Consider the following 18,381-nt stretch of genomic DNA (forward strand, 5'->3'; position numbering starts at 1 on the left):
TTAACCTGTGTTTGTGTGTCTTCCCAGTGACCGTGCCCTATTTAGGGAGGGAGAGCGAGAGCAGAGGAGATCTCTCCCGAACCAGACACCTGATGTGTGTGTGCGCATGTGTCTGTGCCCAACATACAGGTCCTTCTCAAGAAATTAGCATACTGTGATAAAGTTCATTATTTTCCATAATGTAATGATAAAAATTAAACTTTCATATATTTTAGATTCATTGCACACCAACTGAAATATTTCAGGTCTTTTATTGTTTTAATACTGATTATTTTGGCATACAGCTCATGAAAACCCAAAATTCCTATCTCAAAAAATTAGCATATCATGAAAAGGTACTCTAAACGAGCTATTAACCTAATCATCTGAATCAACGACTTAACTCTAAACACCTGCAAAAGATTCCTGAGGCTTTTAAAAACTCCCAGTCTGGTTCATTACTCAAAACCGCAATCATGGGTAAGACTGCCGACCTGACTGCTGTCCAGAAGGTCATCATTGACACCCTCAAGCAAGAGGGTAAGACACAGAAAGAAATCTCTGAGCGAATAGGCTGTTCCCAGAGTGCTGTATCAAGGCACCTCAGTGGGACGTCTGTGGGAAGGAAAAAGTGTGGCAGAAAACGCTGCACAACCAGAAGAGGTGACCGGACCCTGAGGAAGAGTGTGGAGAATGGCCGATTCCAGACCTTGGGAGACCTGTGGAAGCAGTGGACTGAGTCTGGAGTAGAAACATCCAGAGCCACCGTGCACAGGCGTGTGCAGGAAATGGGCTACAGAGAAGCAGCACTGGACTGTTGCTCAGTGGTCCAAAGTACTTTTTTCGTATGAAAGCAAATTTTGCATGTCATTCGGAAATCAAGGTGCCAGAGTCTGGAGGAAGACTGGGGAGAAGGAAATGCCAAAATGCCTGAAGTCCAATGTCAAGTACCCACAGTCAGTGATGGTCTGGGGTGCCATGTCAGCTGCTGGTGTTGGTCCACTGTGTTTTATCAAAGGCAGGGTCAATGCAGCTAGCTATCAGGAGATTTTGGAGCACTTCATGCTTCCATCTGCTGAAAAGCTTTATGGAGATGAAGATTTCATTTTTCAGCACGACCTGGCACCTGCTTACAGTGCCAAAACCACTGGTAAATGGTTTACTGACCATGGTATTACTGTGCTCAATTGGCCTGCCAACTCTCCTGACCTCAACCCCATAGAGAATCTGTGGGGTATTGTGAAGAGGAAGTTGAGAGACACCAGACCCAACACTGTGGATGAGCTTAAGGCCGCTATCGAAGCATCCTGGGCCTCCATAACACCTCAGCAGTGCCACAGGCTGATCGCCTCCATGCCACGTCGCATTGAAGCAGTCATTTCTGCCAAAGGATTCCCGACCAAGTATTGAGTGCATAACTGAACATAATTATTTGAAGGTTGACTTTTTTTGTATTAAAAACACTTTTTTTTTTGGTCAGATGAAATATGCTAATTTTTTGAGATAGGGGTTTTTGGTTTTCCTTTACTTTTTTGCCAAAATCATCAATATTAAAACAATAAAAGGCTTGAACTACTTCAGCTGTGTGTAATGAATCTAAAATATATTAAAGTCTAATGTTTATGAGTACATTACAGAAAATAATGAACTTTATCACAATATGCTAATTTTTTGAGAAGGACCTGTATTGTGTTCACTGAAAAGTGTAACAATAAAACTATTTGTTGAACCTGATCTCTGTCCTGCCGTCCTCTGTGCTCCACCCCTCCGTAAGAACTGCTACAATTGACCTTTCTGCAGCATTTACTGTTCCATCATTAGAGAGTTTGGTAAGTGATCAGTGCTCAAAGTAAAAGTGATATTCCCTGATAAGGTTTAGCACTGTGTTTCCATGGAAACATGACAGGTGTTTTTGTAGTGTTGTGGTGAAGGCCTCTCTGCAATGTCTCAGCATGCAGTATTGTGGAAGCGCTCTTCTGTATTATCTCCCAGATATGGATTCCAAAAGAAATTCTGACAGACCAAGGCACTTTGTTTATGTCACGCACACTGCGCGAGCTGTATGGGTTACTGGAAATTAAATCCATCAGCACCAGTGTTTATCACCCACAAATGGATGGTTTGGTAGAGAGGTTTAATCAAACGCTTAAAAATCAAATTTGGAAATTTGTAAGTGAAGATGCATGTAATTGGGACAGATGGCTCGAGCCCCTGTTATTTGCAGTATGAGAGGTCTCACAAGCCTCCACGGGATTTTCCCCATTTGAATTATTATATGGGTGAAACCACGTGGCATCTTGGACGTGCTGCAGGAAAATTGGGAGAAGGGACCTTCACCTAGTAAGAATGAAATTCAATACATTCTTGATCTGTGCGCAAAACTCCACACCCTCACACACTTAACCCAGGAGAATTTGCACCAGAGACAAGAACGTCAAGCCCGGCTGTACGACAGGGGCAGGCGCCTTAGAGAGTTCACTCAGGGAGACAAAGTACTTGTATTATTGCCCACGTCGAGTTCCAAATTAGTTGTCAAGTGGCAAGGGCCCTTCGAGGTCACATGGTGAATCAGGGACATTGACTATGAGGTGAGGTGAACGGATAGGGGTGGGGCTCTACAAATATACCACCTCAACCTATTAAAGCATTGGAATGATGGGGTCCCTGTGGCATTGGCATCGGTAGTTCTGGAGAAGACGGAGCTGGGGCTGGAGATAAAAACAACCAAAACCACAACCTGAACCATTCTGGTCCCTTGTGGAGACCACCTCTCACCTGCCCAACTCACAGAGGTAGCCAATTCACAGGAGGAATTTTCTGACATGTTCTTGTCCCTTCCCAGCTGCACCTACCTCATAGAACACCACATTGAAATGCCCCGGGGGGGGGGGTGCGTAGCCGCCCTTACCACTTACCCAAACATAAAAAAAAGTGGTTCAGGATGAACTCAAGGCCATGCTCAGCATAGGCCTAATCGAGGAGTCACACAGTGACTGGAGCAGCCCGGTGGTCCTGGTACCCAAGGCTGATGGGTCAGTCTGGTACTGTGTGGACTCTAGAAAAGTCAATGTGGTGTCTTAATTAATGTCTTGCATTGATGTGTTGCTCGATCGGTTAAATGCTGCTCACTTTTATTTGACACTGGATTTGACGAAGAGATATTGGGAGATCCCCTTGACTCCTCTATCCTGAGAGAAAATGTTTTTTCCACACCATTTGGATTACACCAGTTTGTCATGTTTCCTTTTGGGTTGTTTGGGGCCTCTGCTATGTTCCAGCAGCTCATGGACAAGATCCTCCACCCCTACGCTGCCTATCCAGCAGCCTACTTAGACAATATAATTATATATAGTAGTGACTGGCCGCGGCACAGAAAACACCTTGGGGCCATCCTAGAGTTGCTGAGGCAGGCTGGTCTCACAGTCAACCTAAAAAAGTGTGCAATTGGGTGAGTGGAAGTACAGTATCTGGGTTTCCACTTGGGTCATGGGCAGGTGCAACCCCAAATTGACAAGACAGTAGCAATTGCGGCCTGCCCAAGACCAAAAAGGGGGTGAGACAATTTCTGGGGCTGGCTGGCTACTATCGTAGGTTCATACCTAATTATTTGGACGTCACCAACTCGCTGACTGATCTCACTAAAAAGGGAGCACCAGATCTGGTCCAGTGGACAGAGCAGTGCCAACAGGCTTTCACCAGGATAAAGGCTGCACTTTGTGGGGGGGCCACTCTTACACTCCCCTGACTTCTCTCTCCCCTTTATTTTGCAGACGGATACATTGGACAGAGGGCTGGGGTCTGTTTTTTCCCAGAAGGTGGAGGGCGAGGAACGCCCCATGCTGTACATCAGCCACAAGCTCTCAATGCATGAGAGTAAGTACAGCACCATTGAGAAAGAGTGCTTCTCAATGGTGCTGTACTTACTTTCAAGTGGGCTGTCCTCACCCTCTGGTACAACCTGCTGGGGCACCTTTTCACCCTCTATTCGGACCATGCACCCCTCCAGTGACTCCACTGCATGAAAGATGCCAATGTGCGGATCACCCATTGGTATCTAGGCCTCCAGCCATTTAAATTTGAGGTGGTCCACATGCCAGGGGCACAGATGGTAGTGGCGGACTTCCTGTCCCGTTGGGGGGTCCACTGCAAGCCAGACAGATCCTTGGCCTGAGTCGGGCGGTGGCGGTATGTGGCAGTGGGGGCGTGGCCTAGTGTCAGTTTGTGAATGGAGGGCGGGTTCATGGAAGGTGAGTGGCAAAGTCAATGCACCTGTGCTTAATTCATGTTGTGTATCTGTGTTGCAGTGATAGAGGATAGAAAAGGAGGGAGAGAGCAGAAAGAAGGAGCTCTCCTGACCACAACACATGTGAGTGTGTTGCGTGTGTGACTGTGTGAGTTAGTAAAGCTGAAAAGCTGAAAATAAGTAAACTAGAAAAGCTTTCAGAGAGCGCAGACCTCTGCCAAGAATCCTTTAAAAAAATCCGGGATCCAGAAAGTGATCCGGATCACCGCCAAAATTTAATGGATTGTTACCTGTGCCCAGTCACACCTCTGGAAAAAAATTCAGAGCAATCCATTCATAACTTTTTCCATAATGTTGCTAACAGACAAACCAACCAACCAACCAACAAACAAACCAATGCTACTGAAAACATAACCTCCTTGGGTCCGTGTATCATCCGATCATTCAAGTATTCCATTCAATCTGGAAAATGAAAAACAAAAAAAACACTCAATATTTCGTTTTCCTGTTTTTCTGTATGACCAAAAAATGAGGGATTGGTGTTTGTTTTCCTTTTTCCAACTCAAAACAGAACAAATAATAAACAGGGAAAACAAAACGAAATAATAACTCTAATTTACGATTATTGATTTTCTCTATTCCCCACGCTACATTAGCCTTCCCATGATCCTCAGCGACAATCCATCATCATCTCTGCATCTGTGAAACAGAAAAATTGCATGTGCATGTATATATCAAGTAATTTATTCATACATCCTATTAATTTAATATATTAAGCTGATGATCTCTTAATTATTATTATCTCAATATAATAGTAATCTGTACTCGAGTTGAGGGGGGATGGGGAGGATGCCATCCCCCCGGAATAAAAAATGGTCAAAATCATCCCCCCTCTAAAACGGGCATCCCCCCTCCCTTCCCTTGAGCAATTTTATCAATAAATGTGGGCATTACTTCTATTTAACATTGGAATTAGAAATGCCATTCCACGTAGCTCTGCTGAAACTGAGCATACAGTAAGCTACCGCGAGAGAGGGCACGCGCAAGCGAAGCGTTTGAGGAGGTGACATTCAGTTGGGGTTCCGTTATTTTTTATTTCATTCGGCGTCAGTGACAGCAGCGGATTGCAGCATCATGGCCAAGCGGAGTGGACAGCAAGACCTAAGCAAGTTCGGATTTAAGATCGCAAGAAAAAACATTTCAGGAGGTAAGTCAAGAGTTACACATATCAGTCCCACTTTCTGTGAGCCCACTATCATGCTGTAAAGTTCCCGATATGGAGCCTAATTTGTGGGCGGCGGATAACAACACAGCTATCATAATGAATGTTAGTTTGGAGTCTAGCCAGCTATCAATAGCTTACTCAGGTTCATGTTAGCTTTGATTTCTTGTACAAGGCCATTAATTTAATCAGCCTGGATGTTCGTTTGTTATTCTTCAGGCAACAAATTCTATTGACTTGATATAAAAAGATTCAGTTGTTCATTTACATTGCCTGCTGAGGTTTTAATAAATTATTTACCAAACGATTTAAAAGGAGCCTACCATGACTATGAAGTTACACTTCAAATTGCACTAGTCATGGTAGGCTCCTTTTAAATCGTTTGGTAAATAATTTATTAAAACCTCAGCAGGCAATGTAAATGAACAACTGAATCTTTTTATATCAAGTCAATAGAATTTTTATTCAAAGCTGAACATTGGGAACATTGAGTTAAATACAGAGGTAGGTAGGGAACCAATAAGCTAAAACAAGCAACAGTAAATTGTAAATCTTCAGCTCTTCAGCTGTTGGTTCTCCTGCTTGCTCCTGTATTGTCTCCCACTCCGGGTCCTCCAGCTCCTGCCGCACTGTGTTGCAGTTGCTGCTGACTGTCATCTGGAATAAAGAGCAGTGGATAAGATAATTTAATTAAATATAATTATAATGTTATTTCTGATTTATTTATTATCTGAACGAGGATTTGAGCTTTGAAAAATGACCGGATTCTTTCTGTAACGTTGATTCCCGCTGTTATCTAGGTCACGTGACACCTTAACGTTGACGGTTACCAAGGAGCTGCCTTGGATACTTTGATACTTTGCTTCGATACATACCAGCACTTTGATACATACTGGATACAAGCTAGCAAAATGAGTTAAAAGCAGGCATCTTTGGAAAGTTTCTTTGGAAAGGGGAAAAGGCCCATTGAGGAAACAGAAGAAGAGCCTATGACGAAGAAAAAGAAAGCTGCATTTTAGCAGACACTGTCGAGTCCTACACCAATCCTGCTCTGCCTTACATGTTGTGACCGGCTCTCTAATGAGGCAATGAAGCCTTCAAAACTGCTAGTGTCGTTAATTTTAGCCTTCCTGTCTTGAATAACATTTTTTGTTGCCTGAAGAATAACAAACGAACGTCCAGGCTGATTAAATTAATGGCCTTATACAAGAAATCAAAGCTAACATGAACCTGAGTAAGATAGCTGGCTAGACTCCAAACTAACATTCATTATGATAGCTGTGTTGTTATCCGCCGCCCACAAATTAGGCTCCATATCGGTAACTTTACAGCATGATAGTGGGCTCAAGTGGGAGTGATATTCGTAACTCTTGACTTACCTCCTGAAATGTTTTTTTCTTGCGATCTTAAATCTGAACTTGCTTAGGTCTTGCTGTCCACTCCGCTTGGCCATGATGCTGCAATCCGCTGCTGTCACTGACGCCGAATGAAATAAAAAATAACGGAACCCCAACTGAATGTCACCTCCTCAAACGCTTCGCTTGCGCGTGCCCTCTCTCGCGGTAGCTTACTGTATGCTCAGTTTCAGCAAAGCTACGTGGAATGGCATTTCTAATTCCAATGTTAAATAGAAGTAATGCCCACATTTATTGATAAAATTGCTCAAGGGAAGGGAGGGGGGATGCCCGTTTTAGAGGGGGGATGATTTTGACCATTTTTTATTCCGGGGGGATGGCATCCCCCCCATCCCCCCTCAACTCGAGTACAGATTACTATTATATTGAGATAATAATAATTAAGAGATCATCAGTTTAATATATTAAATGAATAGGATGTATGAATAAATTACTTGATATATACATGCACATGCAATTTTTCTGTTTCACAGACGCAGAGATGATGATGGACTGTCGCTGAGGATCATGGGAAGGCTAATGTAGCGTGGGGAATAGAGAAAATCAATAATCATAAATTAGAGTTATTATTTCGTTTTGGTTTCCCTGTTTATTATTTGTTCTGTTTTGAGTTGGAAAAAGGAAAACAAACACCAATCCCTCATTTTTTTAAAAACAGGAAAACGAAATATTGAGTGTTTTTTTTTGTTTTTCGTTTTCCAGATTGAATGGAATACTTGAATGATCGGATGATACACGGACCTCCTTGGCAGAGGTAATTAAGAGTGTGTATGTGAACATCAATTCCTACCTGCCATACTTCTGTACTCCACTCACATCAGGGACTGGTTACAGGTAGCTATAGTGCTGAAGCCCCTGATGAACTGGTGATAGAAATTTATGAACCCCAAAAAGCGCTGAAGCTCTCTCACAGAGGTAGATGTGGGCCAGGATGTAACTGCAGAGACCTTGGAAGAGTCCATGCTAACTCCTTTGGCACTTATTATATATCCTAGGAAGGAGATTTAAACCTGATGAAACTCGCATTTCTCGGCTTTGACATAGAGGTGATTTTCTAGCAGGCGGTTCAGGATGGTTCTGACGTGTTTCTTGTGACTTTCTTCATCTGGGGAGTAGATCAGGATGTCATCAATTTACGCGATGGCATACCTACTGAGCATGTCCCATAGCACATCATTGATGAAGTACTGGAACATGCTTGGCACCGAAGAAAGACCATATGGCATCACCAGGTACTCAAAATGGCCAGTGGTTGTGCTAAATGTGGTCTTCCATTCATCGCCCTTTTTGATCTGGATCAAGTTGTATGCACTGCGGAGATCCAATTTGGAAAAGATCATAGCTGATCTAAGTTGTTCTCGTGCTGCAGGAACTAGTGGAAGAGGGTAAGGGTATTTTACTGATACCTGGTTCAAACCTCTATAATCAATACATGGTTGGAGTCCGCTGCCTCATTTCTTCATGAAAAAGAAGCCTGGAGAAGTGGGAGATTTGGATGGGCGGATGTATGCTTGCTTAAGGGCCTCTTGGATGTACTCCTCCATGGCAGTGTGTTCGTTCTGGGACAGGGGGTAGATACGCCCCCGTGGTGGTGACATGCCTGACAGTGGGTCAATAGTGCAATCATTGGGCCGATGTGCTGGTAGCCCACATGCATTTCCCTTGCTAAAGACCTCCTCCAGGTCTATGTAACGTTCCAGGACGCCATCCAGGGAGTCAGGTTAAGGACTCTCCACAGTAGTGGAAGAAAGATTGACTTGGAGATGAGAGATACAGTTCTGAAAACAAGTTGGAGACCACTGGAGAATTTTCTTGTTCTGCCATGAAATCAAGGGATCATGAAGCTGCAATCATGGATAGCTGAAAATAAGACTTATAGTATTAGTGACATAGAGCAAGATGTGTACAGAATGCCCATTTGGATGTGAAGCAGCATGGTCCACAAAGTGACAAAGCCATCTCCTATTGGTCCTCCATCGATGGTCCTAATGCTGAGTGTGCTCTGCAGGGGACCATGGGCAGGTTGAATTTCTGCATGATAGAGCAGCTGATGAAGTTCCCTTCCACCCCTAAATCAATAAAAGCACACAGGGCGTGTGTGGAGTCGGTCAGCTTCAAATCAAATCAAATCAAATCAAGTTTATTTGTACAGCGCTTTTAACAATAAACATTGTCGCAAAGCAGCTTTACAGAATTTGAACGACTTAAAACATGAGCTAATTTTATCCCTAATCTATCCCCAATGAGCAAGCCTGTGGCGACGGTGGCAAGGAAAAACTCCCTCAGACGACATGAGGAAGAAACCTCAAGAGGAACCAGACTCAAAAGGGAACCCATCCTCATTTGGGCAACAACAGACAGCCTGACTATAATATTAACAGTTTTAACAGGTATAACCCTCAACTGTCCTCATGGGGCCGTCCTTCACAGGAGTGGGGCGATAAAACTCCGACCAGACACAGGGCACCAGGATGGATCAAGCAGGTCCGAGGGGCAGAAGAGGCCAGCATCTCAATCCCAGGATCAACATGTAACTCAGAGGGACAGATGGGTGGGGGGGGAGAGAAAGAAAACACGTTGTTAGGTATGCCCTGCTCTGCCCTAGCTTCAGTAATACTGCCATTTTCAAAGACTTGGAATTAAATTTTCTCACCGGACTCACAGTGCATGTAAAACCTTCTGCTGGATCTGTACAGGATGGATGAATGGGACAGTGGTTGAGCTGATGCTCGGAGCTCCCACAGTAGAAACACAAACCCTCCCTTCTCCTTCTCTAGTGCTCAGAGTGGGACAGCCGGATGCATGAGACCTCCATGGATGAACTGTCCTCAGAAGTTGTGAGAGGCTTAGCGCTTTCCTGAGTGGAGGGGGCAGTGTGCCAACAGATGATCAAATCAAATGGCTAAATTGCTAAGAGTCCAGCGTGAGTTGTTCATTCTGGCAAGCTAGTTCACTAAGAATTGCAGGACATAGACCTTTTCGAAAGACGGCTTTCAAAGCAGGTTCATTCCATCCACTGGCTGCTGCTAGTGTTCTGAAGCTGAACACATATTCTGCCACACTTCAGGGACCTTGTGAAATGGAGAGCAAACTTTCACCGATTTTGATACCCTCCGGTTCATGATTGAAAACTCTCTTAAACATAGAGAGTAATTGTTCATAAGAAGTGGCTTGCTCTTGGTTCTTGTTCCACAGTGCACTTGCCCAGTGTAGTGCTTTGCCAGTGAGGAAAGATAGGAATTTGGCAATCTTATGTTCATCGGAGAGATTTGGCATGGTAGCGAAATACATGGAGCATTGAAGCAAGAAACCCTTACAGTCAAGAGCATTTCCAGTGAACTTCTCAGGTGCAGGAATTGTAGCGCGGGGCTGGGAAGAGGCTCAGGGCATGGTAGGAGGGCCTGCAACATCAGGGTTGATAGTTGCATCATATGGGTGTTGATATCTGCTAGCATCTGTTGAAGTTCTCCCAATAAGCATCTCTGAGCGTTCAAAGCAGTCTGATTAGCCTCTTCAGCTACATCCATCATGGCGAAGTATCCTGTCAGAATGCAGGCACTTATGGATGTAAATGCAGAGGAGAGTGGGGAAGCAGACTGTCAACGATGCCAAAACGATAGACTAGAAGCGAGGTCAGGAAGCAAGCAAGGGTTGGGTGATTGGCAAACAATATAGAATAGATGAGACAAAGAGTGTAAATGAAATAAGGCTAGCAAAGGTCAGAAAATCATGAGGCAGATAGAGAATAGCAAGGCTTGGTATGGACTGGATGAAACAGAATTATACTTCACATGGGAGCGGTGTTTGAGAGTGGCTTAACTAGGGGAAGAGCTAATTAGGGAGATAAGTGTCAGCTGTGATTAATACTCTGGTGACAGAGGGCACTGTGGATCTTGGGGCTTTGTAGTTCTGAGACTCAGATTTATTGTCATTCAAACCATGTGACATGATAAGAATGAAACGCAATTACCCAGGTCTTGGTGTGTGTAGCTGTAACAAGTAACTAAATTAAAACAAAAAAAAAAATGACTAAATAAGTAAAAATAGTTAAATAACAAATAGAATAAAATAGAATAAACTAAGGTTGGATTTAAAAATAGAATAAACTAAAATAAAAGCAATCTAGGATAACATTAAAATGCAAAGGACAGTAAAGTATTGCACAATGTACTGCACTGGCAACAGTTTAAAGGTGTTCAGTGCAAAAGTACAGCAGGAAAAACATGACCAGCAACAGTTCACAGTATTAAGGCACATTGGTAAGGTGCATAGTGTTCAGTATATGGGGGGTGGAGCAGTTCAGCATTCTGATTGCATCTGGATAGGAGCTATTTTTCAGTCTAGATGTTTTTGCTCAGATGCAGCACAGCCTCCTTCCATAGGGCAGGGGAGTGAAAAGTCAGTGTGCATGGTGGCTGGGGTCATGGAGGATGCAGGTGGCTCTTTCTCTATATCTAGTGGTGTAGATGTCACTGATGGGTGGTAAGCTGAACCCGATGGTCCTCTGTGCAGACCTGACCACCCTCTGCAACGCCTTCTTCTCAGCCACAGTGCAGCCAGCTTACCACACCGTGAGGCAGGAGGTCAGGATGCTCTCCACCACACAGCTGTAAAAGGATCTAAGGACATTAGCCCCCAGTCCTGCCCTCTTCAGTTTCCTCAGGAAGTAGCGGCGCTGGTGGGCTTTCTTTATGATGGCCGTGGTGTTGGTGCACCAGGTGAACTTGTTGGTCAGGTGTACTCCGAGGTACCTGACAGAGGGAACCATCTCCACAGCTGCTCCATCGATGTAGAGAGGAGGGGGGTGGTGACAGTCCTGCGGAAATCCACAACCATCTCCTTGGTCTTCTGGATGTTGAGGATGAGGTTGTTGTCCCCAGACCACCTTGTCACGTCCTCCACCTCCATCCTGTACGACAACTCATCCCCATTGGTGATGAGTCCAACCACATGAGTGTCCATGTTTGTAGTTTGTGTGTCTTTAGCAGGTTTTCTGACACAAGCCAGTTTTAACTTCTGCTCCGGCACTTGATTGTGGCCTATGTAAAGAAATAGGGGATGAACTCGTCTCACCTACTAATGGCATTTTAAGGGGGCGATTGGAAAATTCAGAATGTTTTTTGTAGCTGGAGAGTTTACCAGCATATCTACTAACATCTCAGTGGGCTGAGCTGATACAGCTTATTAATAAATACCCTGGTCTGTTTGGTGACACACCATCGAGAAAAAAGCAGTGTGAGTTTGCCAGGGGCACTCGGAAAAAACTTTACCTCAGGAAAGTTGTCAGCAATGGTAAGGTGTGTCCTGTTTATGCAAAAATCTTGGCTATTCAGCAGTACCCACCTCCTACTACAAAGAAAGATCTGCGGAGATTTTTAGGTTTAGTGGGGTATTATCAATGTTTCTGCAGAAACTTTTTGACTGTCATAGCTCCCTTGACCAAACTTGGGATGGAGAAAAGTATGTGTGGACACCAAACTGTCAGATGGCATTTGAAAATGTGAAATCCATACTTTGTTCTGCTCCTGTTTTGGCCGCTCTGCGTTTTGATAAACCTTTTTCATTACAGGTTGATGAAGTAATGTCGGAGCTGGTGCTGTTTTGATTCAAGCTGATGATTGTGGAGTTAACCATCTTGTTTGTTTCTTTTCAAAGAAATTTTGTACATATCAGCTTCATTATTCGGTAGTGGAAAAGGAAGCTCTAGCATTAATATGGGCTTTACAACATTTTGCTATGTACATTAATTCTGGTGTACCATTGACTGTCTTTACTGACCATAATCCTTTGATTTTTCCAAATTCATTGAAATGTCCAAACCAGTGTGTAGTTCATTGGTCTTTATTTTTACTGTCTTATTGTTTAGATATAAGGTACATTATGTCATGCTCTGCCCTGGACATCCGCTCCTGAGTTTGCGGATCTTCCACATCAGCTCCGATCCGGATCTGGGACGGGAATTCCATCCTACCTGCTTCCCCGTTCAGCGAGCGCTCACCTGCATTCACTTCCCGATTACCACCGCTGCCTTTTTAAACGCCATTCTCAGCCACAGACAGTGCCAAAACGTCTCTGTAAGACTTTGAGTGGGTGGGTGGAGCACAGAAGAACGGCAGGATAGAACTGAGTTTTCAAAACTCTTTATTTTCAGCTTTTCAGCCTTCACAATCTTCCAGTACCACAGACACGCACACACACACATAATTTGTCTGGTTGGGGAGATAGCTCTCTTCCTCTGCTCTCTCTCTCTCTCCTTATATAGGGCGTGGTCACTGGGGAAGACACACAAACACAGGTTAATTGACATCAGGTGCAGTGATTCTGCCACTTACCTTCCCTGACTCTGCCCTCCGGTCACAGACCAACACTTGACCATGCTCCCGCTGCCACAGTCTCGTATGTAGACTCGAGCCGTTTTTTGCCTCAAGAGTTTTTCATGTTTTTTCCTCCAAGTGTTTTTTCACGTCTTTGCCTGCCTCGTTTTTTCAAGTCAAGTTTCATGTTTTGTTTATACCTGGACTATTTCCATTATTGTTTTCTTAATCAAGTTTGTTTACATTTTTGCCACGCCTCTTTCTGGATTAAACCTACTACGCTTCTTGGATTACTGTCTGTGTGCATGTTCTGCTTTCGGGCCCTAATTCACCACACCTTCAGCAACCCTAACACATTAAGGGGTCAGATAATATCATGGCCGATGCCCTAGCTTGTGTTGCTGTGGTGCTTGTTTTTTTTTTCCCTTTGGCTCTTTTTTCTCTTTTCTACTCTTAATTTGTCCCTAGGCGCTATGGCTGCTGGGTGGACAGGGAAGTGGAGAGTTGGAGAGAGGGGATGAGTACCTCCATGAATATATGGATTTGTGCTGGATGGGTCTACTGCTGGATGGGTGTACTGCTGGTTTATGTGCTGGATACAGGACGGTTGAAATTTTTTTGGTCTTTGTTAAGGCTCTTTGTTTTCTTTTGGGGGGGCATGTGATGACTCTCAGCGCTGCCGCTGTGATTGCTTGTAGGCATGGCTGGGGAGCTCGTTACAGCAACACCTGTGCTCTCTCTTTAAAAGAAGGAGCCTTTAGAAAATGGCTGCTGCTTATGGGCTTGGTGCTGCACGTCTGGCATTTTGTTTATGTTTTGGTTTGGTTATTTGTAATGGCTTTGTTTTGTATTTAGTTTACTTTGTAAATATTTCAATTCTCTTTAAGTTAATTAATTAAGATCATCAATCTCTGTCCTTGTCCTCCTTCCTTTGTTGGGATTTGTGAGCACCTGAAAACAGCGAAATGACTGAATCCCCATCAGGCAAGGTGGGCATGCTTCTTTACCTGGTTCCAGTTCACTATTTCATATTGTCCAGGCTCCAGAAACACTAAGGCAGATGCCCTCTCCAGAATCCACACTGTCTCTAGCAACAACCCAGAGCCCACTCCTATCCTGCCACCCAAATGCTTTGTTCATGCTATTACATGGGAGATGGACAAGGAGATAGCACAAGCCCTCCTGAAGCCTGTCCTCCCAGTCTCATGTATGCATCTCTCCGATTCCGAGGTCGACTCATCACCTGGACTCACGCATCCCTGGCCACAGAACACCCTAGAAGTCAATGTACATATCAACTCATTCAAAATAAGTATTGGTGGGAGAACGTGGTCTTGGAGGTCAATGATTTTGTTTCCTTCTGTTCCACTTGAGCCCAAGCCAAGGTACCCTGGGCTCTGCCGGCCAGAAAGCTCTGCCTGATCCCGATACCCCAAAGACCTTGGTCACGTATTGCCATTGACTTCATCACTGACCTGTCCAAGTCCCAGGGCAATAACATCATCCTAGTAGTTATTGATCACTTCTCCAAGGCATTAAAGCTCATTCCCCTGCCCAGCCTACCCACAGCCATTGAGACTGCTGAATTCCTGTTCACTTATGTTTTCAGATACTATCGAATCCCAGAGGACATTGTTAGTCACCGGGGTCCTCAGTTCACAGCCAGGGTTTGGACCAAGTTTATGGACAACCTGGGGGTTTCTGTCAGCTTAACCTCGGGGTATCATCCTCAGTTTACCGGCCAAGTGGAACGGGCCAACCAGGAGGTTGGGTGTTTCCTCAGAGTATACTGCATGGAAAACCAGAAGTATTGGGTGAAGTACCTTCCCTGGGTGGAATATGCCCAAGAATCCCTGAAACACTTGGCCACTCAGCTAACACCCTGTAGAGATCAGAGCGGGTGGGTGGAGCACAGAAGTACGGCAGGCCAGAATTGAGTTCAAAAAAACTCTTTTTATTTGTAGCTTTTCACACTCTCCCAGCCACACACGCATGTACACACACACAAGTCTTCTGGTTGGGGAGAAAGCTCCCTTCCTCTGCTCTCTCTCTCCTTTTATAGGGTGCGGTCACTGGGGAAGACATACAAACACAGGTTAACTAACATCAGGTGCAGTGATTCTGCCACTTACCTTCCCTGACTCCGCCCTCCGTTCACAGACCAACACTTGACCATGCCCCCACTACCACATACCCCCACCGCCTGACTCAGGCCGGGGAGCCGTCCGGCCTGCAGCTGACTCCCCCCCCCCTTGATGGGAGAGGAAATCCGCCACGACCATCTGCGCCCCCGGCCTGTGGACCACCTTGAAATGAAATGGCTGGAGTGCCAGATACCAACGGGTGATCCGCGCATTGGCATCCTTCATGCGGTGGAGCCATTGGAAGGGTGCATGGTCCGAACAGACGGTGAAAGGGCACCCCAGCAGGTAGTAGCGGAGGGCAAGGACCGCCCGCTTGATGGTCAGGCACTCCTTTTCTATGGTGCTGTAGCGGCCCTCATGCACCGACAGCTTCCTGCTGATGTACAGCACTGGACTATCCTCCCCCTCCACCTCCTGGGACAGAACAGCCCCCAGCCCCCTATCCAACTCATCCATCTGCAAAACAAAGGGGAGAGAAAAGTCAGGGGAGTGTAACAGTGGCCCCCCACACAGTGCAGCCTTTACCTCAGAGAAAGCCCGCTGGCATTGCTCCGGCCACTGGACCGGATCTGGTGCCCCCTTTTTAGTGAGATCAGTCAGTGGGCTGGTGACGTCCGAATAATTAGGTATAAACCCACGATAGTAGCCAGCCAGCCCCAGGAACTGTCTCACCCCCTTTTTGGTCTTGGGCCTCGGGCAGGCCACAATCGCTGCTGTCTTATTAATTTGGGGACGAATGTGCCTATTGCCCAAGTGAAAGCCCAGATACTGTACTTCCCCCTGCCCAATCATACACTTCTTCGGGTTGGCTGTGAGACCCGCTCGCCTCAGCGACCTAAGATACGGCCATTAGGTGTTGTAAATGCCGCGGCCAGTCATTACTATAGATTATGATATCGTCCAGGTATGCGGCCGCATAGATGGCGTGGGGGCGGAGGACCCTATCCATAAGCTGCTGGAACGTAGCGGGCACCCCAAACAGCCCAAAAGGAAGTGTGACAAACTGGTGTAAGCCAAACGGTGTGGAAAAAGCCGTTTTCTCTCAGGATAATGGAGTCAAGGGGATCTCCCAATATCCCTTTGTCAAATCCAGTGTCGAATAAAAACGAGCCGTGCCTAGTCAATCAAGCAACTCGTCAATATGAGGCATTGGGTACGCATCGAATTTAGACACCACGTTGACTTTTCTATAGTCCACACAGAACCGGACCGACCCATTGGCCTTGGGAACCAAGACCACCGGGCTGCTCCAGTCACTGTGGGACTCCTCGACGATGCCCATTTCAAGCATGGCCTCGAGTTCTTCCCGAACCACCTTTTTTTTGTGTTTGGGCTGTCTGTAAGGGCGTCTGCACACTACCACCCCTGGGGGCATCTCAATGTGGTGTTCTATGAGGCGGGTGTGGCCAGGCAGGGGCGAGAACATGTCCAAAAATTCAGTCTGCAACTGGGCAACCTCCGTGAGTTGTGTCGGGGAGAGGTGGTCTCCACAGGGGACCGGAGTGGTAAGCGATGTCAATGTTCCCTTTTGAACCTCCGGCCCCAGCTTCGCCTTCTCCAGAACCAACGACACCAATGCCACGGGGACCTCCTCATTCCAAAGTTTTAGCAGATTGAGGTGGCAAATCTGTAGTGCCCCACCCCTGTCTGTTTGCCTCACTTCATAGTCAACATCCCCGACTCGCCGTGTGACCTCAAAGGGTCCTTGCCACTTGGCAATCAGTTTGGAGCTCAACGTGGGCAACAGCACGAGTACTTTATCTCCTGGTGCGAACTCCCTAAGGCGCGTGCCCCTGTCGTACAGGCGGATTTGCCATTCTTGGGCCTGCTGCAAATTCTCCTGGGTTAGGTGTGTATGTGGAGTTTTGCGCGCAGGTCGATAACGTATTGAATTTAGTTTTTGCTCGTTGAAGGTTCCTCCTCCCAATTTTCCCGCAGTACATCTAGGATGCCACGCAGCTTACACCCATATAATAATTCGAACAGGGAGAACCCCGTGGAGGCTTGTGGGACCTCTCGCACTGCGAATAACAGGGGCTCGAGCCATTTATCCCAGTTGCGTGCATCCTCGCATACAAATTTTTTAATTATGTTTTTGAGGGTGCAATTAAACCGTTCGACTAAGCCGTCTGTTTGTGGGTGATAAACGCTGGTGCGGATTAGCTTAATTCCCAGTAACCCATACAGTTCGTGCAGTGTGCATGACATAAACGTAGTGCCTTGATCAGTCAGAATCTCTTTGGGGATTCCAAATTCAGGAGATGACGTGGAAGAGTACTTCCACAATACTACGTGCTGAGATATTGTGAAGAGGCACTGCTTCCGGATATCGCATTGCATAGTCCACCAGAATTAAAATAAAGCAATACCCTCATGTTGACCGATCTAATGGCCCAACAAGATCCATCCCAATTCTTTTGAACAGGGTCTCGATTAATGGCAGAGGGTGCAAAGGCGCTTTTGAAATGGCCGCTGGATTTACTAACTGGCATTCGCGGCACGCCGTACACCACCTACGGACATAGCCACGAATCCATGGCCAATAGAAACGGGCCATTATTCGGGCTAGTGTCTTATCCTGCCCCAAGTGTCCAGCCATGGGATTAAAGTGAGCCACCTGGAATATAAATTCCCGGTGGCTCTTTGGGATCAAAAGCTGTGTGATCAGTTCCTTAGTCTGAGTGTCCTGCGTCACTCGGTATAATCTATCCTTCATAATGGAAAAATAGGGGAAGGACGGGGTGGCATTTGGCTGGAGCGTTTGACCATCGATTACCCTCACTTGGTCAAACGCATGCCGCAGAGTCTCGTCTCGTGACTGCTCTAACGGGAAATCTGCAAGGGATTCCCCGAGAGAGGGAGGAGGAGCCGGCTGCTCCTCACTCTGACATGGTGATGACGTAGACGGCTCTGTGACAGCTGCTCCCACCAATGCCACACCGGGACCTCCCCCTGCTGAACTATGGCAGGCCCCACTCTTCACTAAATGAGTCATTAATTCCCGAAATCCCGGCCAATCAGTCCCCAAAATTATCAAGTGGGTAAGGTGAGGATTAACCGCCGC

This window comes from Neoarius graeffei, chromosome 16, assembly GCF_027579695.1.
Source record: "Neoarius graeffei isolate fNeoGra1 chromosome 16, fNeoGra1.pri, whole genome shotgun sequence".
Classification (NCBI taxonomy): Eukaryota; Metazoa; Chordata; class Actinopteri; order Siluriformes; family Ariidae; genus Neoarius; species Neoarius graeffei.